This window comes from Oncorhynchus keta, chromosome 26 (assembly GCF_023373465.1).
Source record: "Oncorhynchus keta strain PuntledgeMale-10-30-2019 chromosome 26, Oket_V2, whole genome shotgun sequence".
In the NCBI taxonomy this organism is placed as follows: domain Eukaryota; kingdom Metazoa; phylum Chordata; class Actinopteri; order Salmoniformes; family Salmonidae; genus Oncorhynchus; species Oncorhynchus keta.
In genome coordinates, this window is record NC_068446.1 from 37,084,603 (window position 1) to 37,099,751 (window position 15,149).

Below are 15,149 nucleotides of genomic sequence, written 5' to 3' on the forward strand. Positions count from 1 at the left end.
GAGAGGAAACTCAGAGCATCAGCTGGATGGTCAAGTGATTCTCCTCGGCACACACACACTGGCACACACACACTGGCACACACACACTGGCACACACACACTGGCACACACACACTGGCACACCCACACTGGCACACACACACACTGGCACACACACACACACTGGCACACACACACACACACACACACACACTGGCACACACACACTGGCACACACACACACACTGGCACACACACACTGGCACACACACACTGGCACACACACACACACACACACTGGCACACACACACACTGGCACACACACACACACTGGCACACACACACACACACACTGGCACACACACACTGGCACACACACACTGGCACACACACACACACTGGCACACACACACACTGGCACACACACACACACACTGGCACACACACACACACACACACACACTGGCACACACACACACTGGCACACACACTGACACACACACACACACTGGCACACACACACACTGGCACACACACACACTGGCACACACACACACTGGCACACACACACACTGGCACACACACACACACACACTGGCACACACACACTGGCACACACACACACTGGCACACACACACTGGCACACACACACACACACACTGGCACACACACACACATTGGCACACACATACTGGCACACACACACACTGGCACACACACACACACACACACACACACTGGCACACACACACACACTGGCACACACACACTGGCACACACACACTGGCACACACACACACACACACTGGCACACACACACACTGGCACACACACACACACATTGGCACACACATACTGGCACACACACACACATTGGCACACACATACTGGCACACACACACACACACACACACACACACTGGCACACACACATACACTGGCACACATACACACACACACACAAACACACAAACTGGCACACACACACACACACACACACACACACACACACACACACACACACACACACACACACACACACACACACACACACACACACACACACAAACACAGACAAACACACAAACTGGCACACATACACACACACAGACAAACACACAAACTGGCACACACACACACACAAACTGGCACACACACATACACTGGCACACATACACACACACACAGACAAACACACAAACTGGCACCCGTAGACACAAACAAATGCACACAAAAAAGATACACTCACGTGAACCCTCGCAGACAGTTGCGTGCACATACACACACACCTCTACTTTGCATCTATTACGTATCTATTATTTATGCAGGAGTAATGTCAGGTTTTAATACCTGCTAATGGCTTTTAGACTGGCTATGAATAAATCATATCAGTCACGCCACAGCCACTACCTCACCTTCACTGCCTCTGTTGACGTGATCTATAGGTGTGTGTGTGTGTGTGTGTGTGTGTGTGTGTGTGTGTGTGTGTGTGTGTGTGTGTGTGTGTGTGTGTGTGTGTGTGTGTGTGTGTGTGTGTGTGTGTGTGTGTGTGTGTGTGTGTGTGTGTGTGTGTGTGTGTGTGTGTGTGTGTGTGTGCGTGTGTGTGTATATGTGCGTGGGCATGTTGCCATTAGCTGTTCTCAAAATAGCAATAGGCTATGAGAAACAGAGGGGTTTGTGTCTTTAACTACACTCTTAGAAGTGATGGTGCCTGGAAGAACCTTTTGGGTTGCCCACGGCCCAACAACTAAGCCACGCCTCCACTTCAGTGTTCCTCCACGAACCTGTTAGTGCATTGAACCATTTAAGGTTCCTACAAGAATCCCCCAACTAATCTAAGGTGCAAATATGAACCATTGAGCAATGGTTCCTTGAGAAACTCCAGGGCTTCCTTGAGGATCTCCAGAGTTATTTGAGTCACCACAGTGCATGCTTGAGGTACATCTATTCCTTTAGCTCATCACCTGACTGAGATGTTGTAATAACCTCCAGGAACCTACAACAGTGTGTCTTCTATGATGTCACCCTGAGTTCCCTCGTCATCTCTGATGTCACCTCCCAGAATAGGGGTGAGGTCTGAGGTCGCCACCTAGAATAGGTCTGAGGGGTGAGGTCTGAGGTCGCCTCGCAGAATAGGTATGAAGGGTGAGGTCTGAGGTTGCCTCCCAGAATAGGTCTGAGGGGTGAGGTCTGAGGTCGACCTCCCAGAATAGGCCTTAATTGGTGATGTCTGAAGTCGCCACCCAGAATAGGTCTGAGGGTTGAGGTCTGAGGTCTGAGGTCGCCTCCCAGAATAGGTCTGAGGGGTGAGGTCTGAGGTCGCCTCCCAGAATAGGTCTGAGGGGTGAGGGGGTTGAGGAGTACTCCCGTCAGCCAGGCTTAGAGCAGCAAGTTTGGGATTGGTGTGTATCGATCCTTGTTGGTTGTGTCGGTATCGACGGAGAGATATGTTTCAGGAAGTGACCTTGGCAGGCACAGACGGACAGATAGACCGAGGTGGACAGATAGAACCGGATGGACAGGGAGACAAACAGAAAGACGGGTACCTGCCAGGATACAGTTCTGTCTCCTACGGTGTACCATGCTGGCACCATCAGCCCTGCTGCCCTGGCACTTGCGCCACCATGATAGTGTGTTTGATTCCCGGGACCACCCGTACGTAAAGGGGAAATGTGGATACTTAGTTATCCAACTGAATGTGTCTACCGCATTTAACCCAACCCCTCTGAATCAGGGAGGGGAGGGGAGAGAGGGGGGCTGCCTTAATCGACATAAAAATGTATGCATGCATGACTGTAAGTCGCTTTGGATAAAAGTGTCTGCTAAATGGTATACTGTAGAAAGCTGACATATATCCTGAAGGCCACATGGGAGCTTGCAGTGATTCAGATATATATTTTTTACATTATATGTGAATGTATAATACAAAAACATAAATGCAAGTTCCAGTTCATACAAGGAAATCGGTAAATTTAAATAAATTCATTAGGCCCTAATCTGTGGATTTCACATGACTAGGAATACAGATATTTATCTGTTGGTCACAGATACCTTAAAAAAAGATAGGGGTGTGGATCAGAAAAACTGTCAGTATCTGGTGTGCAGCGCGACACAACTCCTTCGCATAGAGTTGATCAGGCTGTTCAATGATCAGGCGGTTCCTCTTCCATGGCTGTGCGAAGTTGCTGGATTATGGCGGGAACTGGAACACGCTGTCGTATATGTCGATCCAGAGCATCCCAAACATGCTCATTGGGTGACATGTCTGGTGAGTATAAAGGCCATGGAAGAACTGGGACATGTTCAGCTTCCTGGTATTGTGTACAGATCCTCGTGACATGGGGCCGTGCAGTATCTTGCTGAAACATGAGGTGATTCAGATTGAGAAATATCCTCAGAGGCAATTCATCTTGCAGCAGTCATAAAACATATAACATCTAAAAATGTACAATAAATATCAAAGGATATTTACAAACAAATAGGCAGGGAAAGTAAAATGTCATAGTGCAAGTGCTAAGTGCAATTAGTACAACATTTGTTAAGTTGCAGAATTGCATTCGGAATAAAAGAGACCTTGGTCCTATTTTTTATATTTTTTACCGAAGGTAGTTTGTACCTGCGGCCAGAGAGAAGGAGCTGGAATTCAGGGTGGATGGGAAGAGTCAACCTCTATTTTATTGGCCTTATGGAGGTCTCTGCCCAGGTAGAGATGACAGTTCTTGCTGTTGCTGCCCTATGACCTTTCCCCATGTCCTGACTATCTTGCCCAACCTATTTGTCTGTGCAACCTTGATATTCCCAAACCAGCAGGTCAAGCAGTAGGACAGAATGCTCTCAAATAATGATTTATAAAAGAGAACCATGATGGTTAGATCAACATTAAAAAAGTACAGTTTCTGTAGGAAATACAGTCTCTGTTGGCCTTTCTTAAAAATAGCATCAGTACACTGATCCCTAGACAGCTCGTTGTTAATGACTAGTCCAAGGTATTTGTACTCCTCCACTATTTCAATGGGCTTACCTTTTATCAGTGAAGGTGTGTGCATTGTAGTGTTCCTTCGAAGGTCAATCACCATGCTCTTTGCTTTTGATGTATTTAATATTAGATGGGATGACTCATCCGACAGTAAAATCATTCAGAGCCAGTCCATGCTCCGTCTCATCCCCTTCGAGAAGACTAACCAAAGCAGTATCGTCAGATTATTTGATCAGTTGGCGCCCTGGAAACCGTCTCCTGCAGCTGTTTGTATACAGTATGTATAGTATGTACAGTATGTATAGTATGTACAGTATGTATAGTATGTACAGTATGTATAGTACTGGTGAAAGAACACTGCCCTGTTGGGTTCCAACTGAAGTAGTGTGCACCTCAGAGAGTGTGTTGCCAACTCGTACCTGCTGAGACCTATCAGTTAAAATATGAGGGAAATAAGATTTTTGTGCGTATGGAAAATGTATTGGCTCTTTTATCTCAGCTCATAAAACATGGGACCAACATAGCAGCACCCACTCGTAGCACGCACTCCAGCAGGTATATCTCACTGGTCACCCCCAAAGCCAATTCCTTCTTTGGTCGTCTTTCCTTCCAGTTCTCTGCTGCCAATGACTGGAACGAACTGCAAAAATCTCCCTCACTAGCTTTAAGCACCAGCTGTCATAGCAGCTCACAGATCCTGCACCTGTACATAGCCCATCTGTAAACAGCCCATCTATCTACCTACCTCATCCCCATACAGTATTTATTTATCTTGCTCCTTTGCACCCCAGAATCTTTACTTTACACATTCATCTAATGCACATCTACCATTCCAGTGTTTCAATTGCTATATTGTAATTACTCCGCCATCATGGCCTATTTGTTGCGTTTAAATGTTGCGTTTATATTTTTGTTTAGTATATAAGCATTACCCAATATCACAAACAACGGTTACCTCTTACATGAGGAATATGCACACCGTTGTTAGATCGAAAAGGTGGCCTCAAGTTACAGAAATCCCTGCAGTAGTTACTCTCTCATTCAGTGGACATGAACCAATGCCAATAACAAACAAATATCCCACAGTGCTCTCAAGTGGTCAATTGTGGTACTACAAACGTTCTGAGAACATTCCACAAGCCACCCTGTCAATCACCCCTCTGCCTCTCATAGAGCTGATTGGAGCTCAGTCAGCCAATCCCCTGACTGCCTACTGTTGGTCTCAACCTGTGTTCAGCCATTATTTATAGAATCCTCAGGATGCTGGGGTGTGAGGGGACAGGGGAAGAAGGGGGAGAAGGAGGGAAGTGGGGTGTGGGGAGAGATGGGGGGATATGGGGGATACCGATGAGACAGCAACCATAAGTCCAGCTCTGACATGGCTCTCGAGAGAATGCAGGCTATGTGCCCACTGTCCACAAAATTAGGTAGAAACTGAGCTACACTTCCTAACCTCCTGCCAAATGTATGAACATATTAGAGACATTTTTTTCCCCCAAAGATCACTGAGATCCATAAAGAATTTGGAAACAAATAAAACATTGATAAACTTTCATATCTGTTAGGAAAAATACCGCAGTGTGCAATCTTAGCAGCAAGATTTTAGAAAGGGGCAACCAGTGGTGCACAAACAACATTGTAAATACAGACCGTATTTATCTGTTTATTTAGTTTCCCATGTTCCAACTACTTGCACATTGTTACAACACTGTACATAGGCAATAATATAACATTTGAAATGTCTATATTTTTTGTGTAATGTTTACTAATATTTCCCTTTTTTATTTCCAATTGGTTTCAAATCAAATTGTATTGGTCATTTACACATGGTTAGCAGATGTTATTGTGAGTGTAGCGAAATGCTTATGCTTCTAGTATTTTACGTCATGCCACTAAGGCGAATTGATTTGAATTGAATTGAATTGAATTGAGAGAGAGAGGGAGGGAAGGAAGGAGAGAGAGAGAGCATGAGCCTGAGAGAGAGAGAGGCATGGAAGGAGAGAACGAGAGGCAGAGAGAGAGAAAGAGAGAGAGAGAGGGGCATGGAAGGAGAGAGATGGAGAGAGAGAGAGAGAGAGAGAGAGAGAGCAAGAGAGAGAGAGGGGGAGGGAAGGAGAGAGAGAGAGAAAGCGTGAGCCTGAGAGAGAGAGGGGTATGGAAGGAGAGCGCGAGAGACAGAGAGAGAGAGAGAGACAGTGAGAGCGTGAGCGTGAGCCTGAGAGAGAGAGAGGGAGAGAGAGAGAGAGAGAGAGAGAGAGAGAGAGAGAGAGAGAGAGAGAGAGAGAGACTGAGAGAGAGAGAGAGAGACAGAGAGAGAGAGAGAGAGAGAGAGAGAGAGAGAGAGAGAGAGAGAGAGAGAGAGACAGAGATGGAGAGCGTGAGCCTGAGAGAGGGGCATGGAAGGAGAGAGCGAGAGAGAGAGACTGAGATAGAGAGAGGGGGGAGGGGGAGCGTGAGCGTGAGCCTGAGAGAGAGAGGGAGAGAGCGATAGCGAGAGAGGGATGGAAGGAAGGAAGGAAGGAAGGAAGGAAGGAAGGAAGGAAGGAAGGAAGGAAGGAAGGAAGGAAGGAAGGAAGGAAGGAAGGAAGGAAGGAAGGAAGGAAGGAAGGAAGGAAGGAAGTGAGAGACAGAGAGAGAGAGCGGGAGGGAGAGCAAGAGACAGAGAGGGAAAGAGAGAGAGAGAGAGAGAGAGAGAGAGAGAGAGAGAGAGAGGTGAGTGGAGAGGGAGAGAGAAAGAGGGAGGGAGAGAGAGGGAGAGAATGAGAGACAGGGAGAGAGAGTTAGGGAGATAGAGTGAGAGAGAGAGAGAGGGAGAGAGAGATCGACATAGACAGAGACAGCGACAGAGAGGGAGGGAGTGAGAGAGTGAGAGAGAGGGGGGGAGAGACAGAGAGAGAGCGAGGGAGAGAGAGAGAGAGACAGACAGGGCGAGATACAGAGAGAGAGGGAGATTAAGACGACCAGTCATTTTAGTAGTGCAGAGTACACATTGATCCTCTCCTTCCAGGCTGTCGTGTTTTAGACTAATGCTCCATCCTCTGATAGAGGGAGACTGGAAGAGAACAGAGACGAATATAAAAAGAGTGGCCAAGGTAGATATGATAACTTGCCTAGGCTTCAGCTCAATGGACTAACAGTCTTGTGGCACACAACCCAGATTCAAATCAAATCTGTACCTAGTTAACAACAATAATATAAGTCTTTGTCAGTGCAACGTTGTGGATTGTAATTTTTTTTTAACCTTTATTTAACTAGGCAAGTCAGTTAAGAACAAATTCTTATTTTCAATGACGGGCTAGGAACAGTGGATTAACTGCCTGTTCAGGGACAGAAAAACAGATTTGAACTTGGAACCTTTCGGTTATTAGTCCAATGCTCTAACCACTAGGCTACCCTGCCGCCCCGGATATATCATGTATCAACCTCATATTGAACTCTTGACCATGAAGCCAGTTCCACTTTTTTTTTCATTACTTCCCTCTAATCAGAGACTGATTCAGACATGGGATACCAGGCTCCAGACCATAGTTTAAGAGTTGAATATCCCTGATGCATCACAAAAAAAGTGCCAATTGTCACACATTAACAATACATAATGCAATACCTCCTAACTAGCTGCAATGAATGGGATGACTGCATGAAATACAGTTGTTGATATGCCATACTAATAAAGCTACATTCGATTTATTTTGTTGCATGCATAACTGAAAGGTAATTTTAAGGAAGATGGGTCTTCTTTGAACTACATATCCCATCTATTTTCATTGGTTGTGACGAAACACAACGCATACGCATTGGAGGGGGTTGGTCGGATCTGTGTTTACTTCCGGATTTCGTTCGTAGCAGCAGCTGAAGACCGCTGTAGCTCGCGGTTTGAGCTGCACAGTAATTTTCCTGCAATTTAGCATTCATGACAGAGTGTAGCTAGCTAGACAAGCGGCGTCCCGAGACAAGATTCGGTTCATTCAGTCGGCGAATGACATTGGGTACGCTAGCGGACGGCGACATAAAAACCGAAGCTACGAGATACCTCGCTGACCGGAAAGTGGACCGAGACCGCTGCCCGCTCCTCCACTAGTCTCCGAGCTCAAAGTCACTCAATGCTGCGCTCCTCTCGCTCGCCCTCGGCGCAGCACCTCGTCTCGGACTAACGAGATAGTTGTTCATGTTCTTGTTGTTATCTAAGCTCAGGTTCAAAACAAGGACACCAGCGATACGTTTTTGACATTTTTGACGACCAAATTAGGGACCGAGAGATCCACGGAGAGAGACGGGTCGGGACCAGGTGGTGAAGCGAGGGTTGGCCGGATAAAGTAGGGGTCGCCTCCAACCCTTGCTGGTGGATTTATTCCTAGATACAAGCATCACCATGGATTGGTTAATGGGGTGAGTACAGCCACCGCTTTCCAGCTGTCACGTTGACAGCACATAGTTTACGTTACCAGTTAATAATCCATTTTTGTGGCCGGTGATATTTGACAACAAATCAGAGGGTTACTGTATCAGAACATGTACTATGAACAAGACTACCAGTGAAAATGAGTTCACTTTCCTCTAGATGGCTAGTGAGCTTGCCAAGTAGAGATCATTATGCCATCTTCTCATTTTTAGGAAACAACGGTAACGTTAACCTGCGGGCGGAGCATCCCGTGGCCTGTGTGGCACAGCCAGCGGCCCAGATTAGGTCCTGAAAATGTATTGTTACACACTCGTTTATTTTTAGGCAGATTTATTTAGCTAGCAACCTAGCCGTGTTCTGTGTAACGTTATTTCCCTCGCAAGGTGCGTTGTTTGATTAACATTTTGAACAGGTTTCAAGTATCTAGCTAGTTTATTAGCTATTTATCCAGCTAGCTGCGCTACGTTGGCTTGGTATTTACTGTAAATTGGACAGCTAACAAGCTAGCTGGAGGGCTAGCTGGCTGACAGCACACAGGCCCGGTGACTTCTGCGGATGATGATACTTTTTCGAGTCTAAAATACATGTTATATCTACAATGTAGCAGATTTTCATTTCAGAGGTTATCATCACAGTGTAGTTTGTGCAGATCAATTGTGTTGAAATGCAAGTGTGTGGTTTTGGTGGTGACATCATGCGAGTTGACACCTTTCGAGCCGCGTATGCGATGCTGACCTGTCACTTTATTTTTGTTTGACACTTCCGTTTTAGGAGTCCTAAATGTGAAAATCCAATTCCAGTTTTTCCATCATGACATTGCAAGACAAGTGTATTCTCTCATTTGCCTTAGTTTTGTTTATTGACCACAGATTTGTATCATGACTTAGTTGCACACTATTGACAATGCAAACTCCGGCGAATCAGGCATGGGTAGAGTCTTAATTCATATTTGCGTGCAAAGAGAGGAGAGGGATGACAATGTAATCGACGACTTTGCATTGGCATGATAAGCCCAGGACATACAAATAATTAGCAGGTAGACAGATTTGCCTGTTTGTGAACTCACTCAAGGAGTATACGGCGGTATATTGCTTGTGTGGAGATCGCCTCTTAATCACTTTGCAGTGTGTTTTCTAATGTTTACCCTGCTGTATTTTGTTATGGTATTATTTCAGTCATTTGTTGCTTGATACTGTATAGAAGATTCCTCTGTATTGTCAGATGACATCTAAGCACACTTGAAAGATTAGGCCTATCTGTCTGTTATGTGTGTGTCCGTGTGTGTGCTTATGGAGAGATCAATGCTCCTTCTTCATAAAGACACACATCGTCTGTCTGTCTCTGTCTGTCTTTGTCTGTCTCTGTCTGTGTGCTCCTGGGCCACCACTGATATCATCTCCCAGCAAGGATCTAGAACATAACACAGTGACAGAACAGAACATAACAGTGACAGAACAGAACATAACAGTGACAGAACATAACACAGTGACAGAACATAACACTTCCTTTGTCTGCCCGGCAGCGGTGTCACGGCAGGATTTAAGTCCCCATTGAAAGGTGTGCCGCCGTCAGTGTGAGGGAGGGTAGAGGAAGGGGTGGAGGCCTGCTGTTTGGCTGGTTCTCCTCAACATGACATTCTGGCTGAAGAGGTAACAACAATGTAATCATGGCCTCATTGGAACCGCTGCCAAAATATGAACCAGGCACCAGCTACAACAAATCGTTTTTATCTGACATTCGTTGTCTGACTTCTGGTTGATGTGGTGGTGTTGACAGGTCTCATGTTCTCATTTTTCATCTGTGAAAAAGAAACATTATCTTTCTCCATATCCTCTCTCTCTCTGCCTTCAGACTGTTTTTTCCCCCTTCGGTTTGTGCTTTCAGACCTGAACTGGTTGATATGTCTGTAATTCATGTTTAAGTGCAGTATTGTTTAGCCTTGCAGACAGGGAGGATCAGACAGAGAGCAATTTTAGTCTACTACACAGCACAAACTTAACCTTATGTACCTTTTATCAGCTACTGTTCAGGTCAATGAAGTTATGACTCTGTCATCTACCCACTTCATGAAGGCCTTGACAAAAAGCACAATGCCCAGCTGGACAAAGGAAGATGTGGCCCATATTCTGCTGCTCTCGTGTGTGTGTGTGTAAATATATATACATATATATATATATACATATACATATACAGTGGGACAAAAAAGTATTTAGTCAGCCACCAGTTGTGCAAGTTTTCCCACTTAAAAAGATGAGAGGCCTGTCATTTTCATCATAGGTAGACTTCAACTATGACAGACAAAATGAGAAAAAAAAATCCAGAAAATCACATTGTAGGATTTTTTATGAATTTATTTGCAAATTATGGTGGAAAATAAGTATCAGTACCAGTACCACATCGACCAGTAGTGTCGATGTGCAGGGGTACGAGGTAATAACTTGTCTATATACAAGGAGTACCAGTACTGCGTCGATGTGCAGGGGTACGAGGTAATAACTTGTCTATATACAAGGAGTACCAGTACTGCGTCGATGTGCAGGGGTACGAGGTAATAACTTGTCTATATACAAGGAGTACCAGTACTGCGTCGATGTGCAGGGGTACGAGGTAATAACTTGTCTATATACAAGGAGTACCAGTACTGCGTCGATGTGCAGGGGTACGAGGTAATAACTTGGCTCTATACAAGGGGTACCAGTACTGTGTCGATGTGCAGGGGTACGAGGTAATAACTTGTCTATATGCAAGGGGTACCAGTACTGCGTCGATGTGCAGGGGTACGAGGTAATAACTTGTCTACATACAAGGGGTACCAGTACTGCGTCGATGTGCAGGGGTACGAGGTAATAACTTGTCTATATGCAAGGGGTACCAGTACTGCGTCGATGTGCAGGGGTACGAGGTAATAACTTGTCTATATGCAAGGGGTACCAGTACTGCGTCGATGTGCAGGGGTACGAGGTAATAACTTGTCTATATACAAGGAGTACCAGTACTGCGTCGATGTGCAGGGGTACGAGGTAATAAACAGTATGTAAACATTATTAAAGTGGCCAGTGTTAAATGACTGTGTTCATAGGGCAGCAGTCCCTAAGGGGCAGGGGAGAGAACCAGGTGGTAGCCGGCTAGGAACAGTTACTAAGTTCAGGGCATTGTACTGGGTGGATGCTGGCTAGGAACAGTTACTAAGTTCAGGGCATTGTACTGGGTGGATGCCAGCTAGGAACAGTTACTAAGTTCAGGGCATTGTACTGGGTGGATGCTGGCTAGGAACAGTTACTAAGTTTAGGGCATTGTACTGGGTGGATGCCGGCTAGGAACAGTTACTAAGTTCAGGGCATTGTACTGGGTGGATGCCGGCTAGGAACAGTTACTAAGTTCAGGGCATTGTACTGGGTGGATGCCGGCTAGGAACAGTTACTAAGTTCAGGGCATTGTACTGGGTGGATGCTGGCTAGGAACAGTTACTAAGTTCAGGGCATTGTACTGGGTGGATGCCGGCTAGGAACAGTTACTAAGTTCAGGGCTATTGTACTGGGTGGATGCTGGCTAGGAACAGTTACTAAGTTCAGGGCATTGTACTGGGTGGATGCTGGCTAGGAACAGTTACTAAGTTCAGGGCATTGTACTGGGTGGATGCTGGCTAGGAACAGTTACTAAGTTCAGGGCTATTGTACTGGGTGGATGCTGGCTAGGAACAGTTACTAAATTCAGGGCATTGTACTGGGTGGATGCTGGCTAGGAACAGTTACTAAGTTCAGGGCATTGTACTGGGTGGATGCTGGCTAGGAACAGTTACTAAGTTCAGGGCATTGTACTGGGTGGATGCTGGCTAGGAACAGTTACTAAGTTCAGGGCATTGTACTGGGTGGATGCTGGCTAGGAACAGTTACTAAGTTCAGGGCATTGTACTGGGTGGATGCCGGCTAGGAACAGTTACTAAGTTCAGGGCATTGTACTGGGTGGATGCTGGCTAGGAACAGTTACTAAGTTCAGGGCATTGTACTGGGTGGATGCTGGCTAGGAACAGTTACTAAGTTCAGGGCATTGTACTGGGTGGATGCTGGCTAGGAACAGTTACTAAGTTCAGGGCATTGTACTGGGTGGATGCCGGCTAGGAACAGTTACTAAGTTCAGGGCATTGTACTGGGTGGATGCCGGCTAGGAACAGTTACTAAGTTCAGGGCATTGTACTGGGTGGATGCCGGCTAGGAACAGTTACTAAGTTCAGGGCATTGTACTGGGTGGATGCTGGCTCGTGGCGACTATTTAAGTCTGATGGCCTGGAGATATATAAGCTGTTTTTCAGTCTCTCTTTCCCAGCTTTGATGCACCTGTATGGTCTCTGCCTGCTAGATGGTAGCGGGGTGAAAAAGCCGTGGTTCGGGTGGTTGAGGTTCTTGATGATCTTCTTAGCCTTCCTTTGACTTCCGGGTGCTGGATATGTCCTGAAGGGCAGGCAGTGGGCCCCCAGTGATACGTTGGGCTGGCCGCACCACCCTCTGGAGAGCCCTGAGATTGTGGACTGTGCAGTTGTTTTATCAGGCGGTGAAACAGCCCAGCAGGATGCACTTAGTGGTGCGTCTGTCTTTATTTGAGTAGGTAAGTGGATGGAAATGATTCAAACACAGACTAGATCTTTTCCAATACCGACATCAGCCTGTGGCAGACACACATGGAGATAGTTCTTGTCTCCATAGGCTCTGTAGAACATGGGAACAATGCTCCTGATAACATCAAATATTTCACAAACTCAGACACATGAATAGGCATCATATGTTGAAGGTTTGATTTGGAATCTGACTGGGCTAGCACATGCTTACCCTTCGTGGTTAGATTGGAGTCATGTGAGACTGGATAACTAGCGGGCGACCATGTGCTTCTGGAGGCGAGCTGTACACCTAATAATAACGACGATGATGATGATGCTGATGCTGCTGCTGCTGATGAGTCACATGACCTCTGGCCAATGGGCAGCTGAAATGACTGGAGGGGAGATTCATAGAGCTATATATAAACTCACATTACACACAGGGCAGGGTCTGGTTATTTATTAAAAGCATCGTCACTCACACCATAGTTACACAGCCAAATGTTGTGTGTGCGTGTGTGTTTCATTGTCTGTGTATACAGTATGTGTGTGTTTTATAAATACACTACATGACCAGTATGTGGACACCTACTTGGTAAACATCTCATTCCAAAATCATGGGCATTTAATATGGAGTTGGTCCCCCTTTGCTGCTATAACAGCCTCCACTCTTCTGGGAGGCTTTCCACTAGATGTTGGAACACTGCTGGAGACTTGCTTCCATTCAGCCACAAGAGCATTAGTGAGGTCGGTCATTGATGTTGGCCGATTAGGCCTGGCTCGTTCCAATTCATCGCAAAGGTGTTCGATGGATTGTAGGTCAGGGCTCTGTGCAGGCCAGTCAAGTTCTTCCACACCGATCTCAACAAACCATTTCTGTATGGACCTCACTTTGTGCACAAGGACATTGCCATGCTGAAACAGAAAGGGCCTTTCCCAAACTGTTGCCACAAATTTGGAAACACAGAGTCGTCTAGAATGTAATTTTATGCTGTAGCGTTAAGATTTCCCTTCACCGGTACGAAGGGGCCAGAACCATGAGAAACAGCCCCAGACCATTATTCGTGGCTGAGCCATTGTTGCTCCTAGACGTTTCTACTTCACAATAACAGCACTTACAGTTGACTGGGGCAGCTATTGCAGGGCAGAAATCTGATGCACTGACTTGTTGGAAAGGTGGCATCCTATGACGGTGCCACATTGAAAGTCAATGAGCTCTTCAGTAAGGCCATTCTAGTTCCAATGTTTGTCTATGGGGATTGCATGGCTTTGTGCTTGATTTTATACATCTGTCAACAGTGGGTGTGGCTGAAATAGTCCAATCCACTAATTTGAAGGGCTGTCCACATACTTTTGTATATGTACTGTTTGAGTAGACCTACTGTATACCTGTTTGTGTGTTTCTGTTTTATGTATGTACTACCTCTTTTTACATTTGACTCATGGTGTGTATTCATAGAAAGTTATCTAAAAGTCCTGGTACACTTCATAGCTGACGTCAATGCTCATTCACAGCTATGTCCTCATCTCAACCCTTGTGCTTTATCTGTACCATCTCACACACCACACACACACACGCACGCTAGCGCGCGCACACACACCGCAGCAGTGTGAGTGAGTTCTCTGCTAGAGCTGAAGATATACACAGCAAATTGGCCAGTATTACCTAGTGTTGATTTTGCAGTGTAGCATTTATAGTGTTGATTCTGGTGTTAAATGAACACTGTAAGTGTTAAATTAAGTCAGCGATGTAAAAGAAGTCCAGTGTAGTGCTGTGCGATATATCAAATCAATTTGAATTTGTTTTTACACAATATTCCAAATGTTTGTATCGCAAAAATCAAGGTTTTGTTGTTTTTGTTTTATGAGCGTTTGTCTGCTTGTTCTCATGTTGTGTTTTTGGTCTCGTCTCCTTCGCTCCTCTGTGCTGTGAGCACCTTCCCATTTATACCGGAGATCTGTATATAATGATTAGATGCACGTCTCCGCCCTAACAATGAGAGTTGTTGTCCTAAAGACAGGAAGGCAGGCGACAAGCTCACAGTAGGTCCAAAATAAACTCAACATTTACTTATTTTTGTACTGATTTTAGGGGGAGTGAAACCTCTTGCTTCGCCTCTTCCTCTATGGTTTAAACGTTTACCAAGCCCTTCCCCTGCCTCTCACGCCAACAGTTGAGAGATCACATCTTCCTCTCTGACA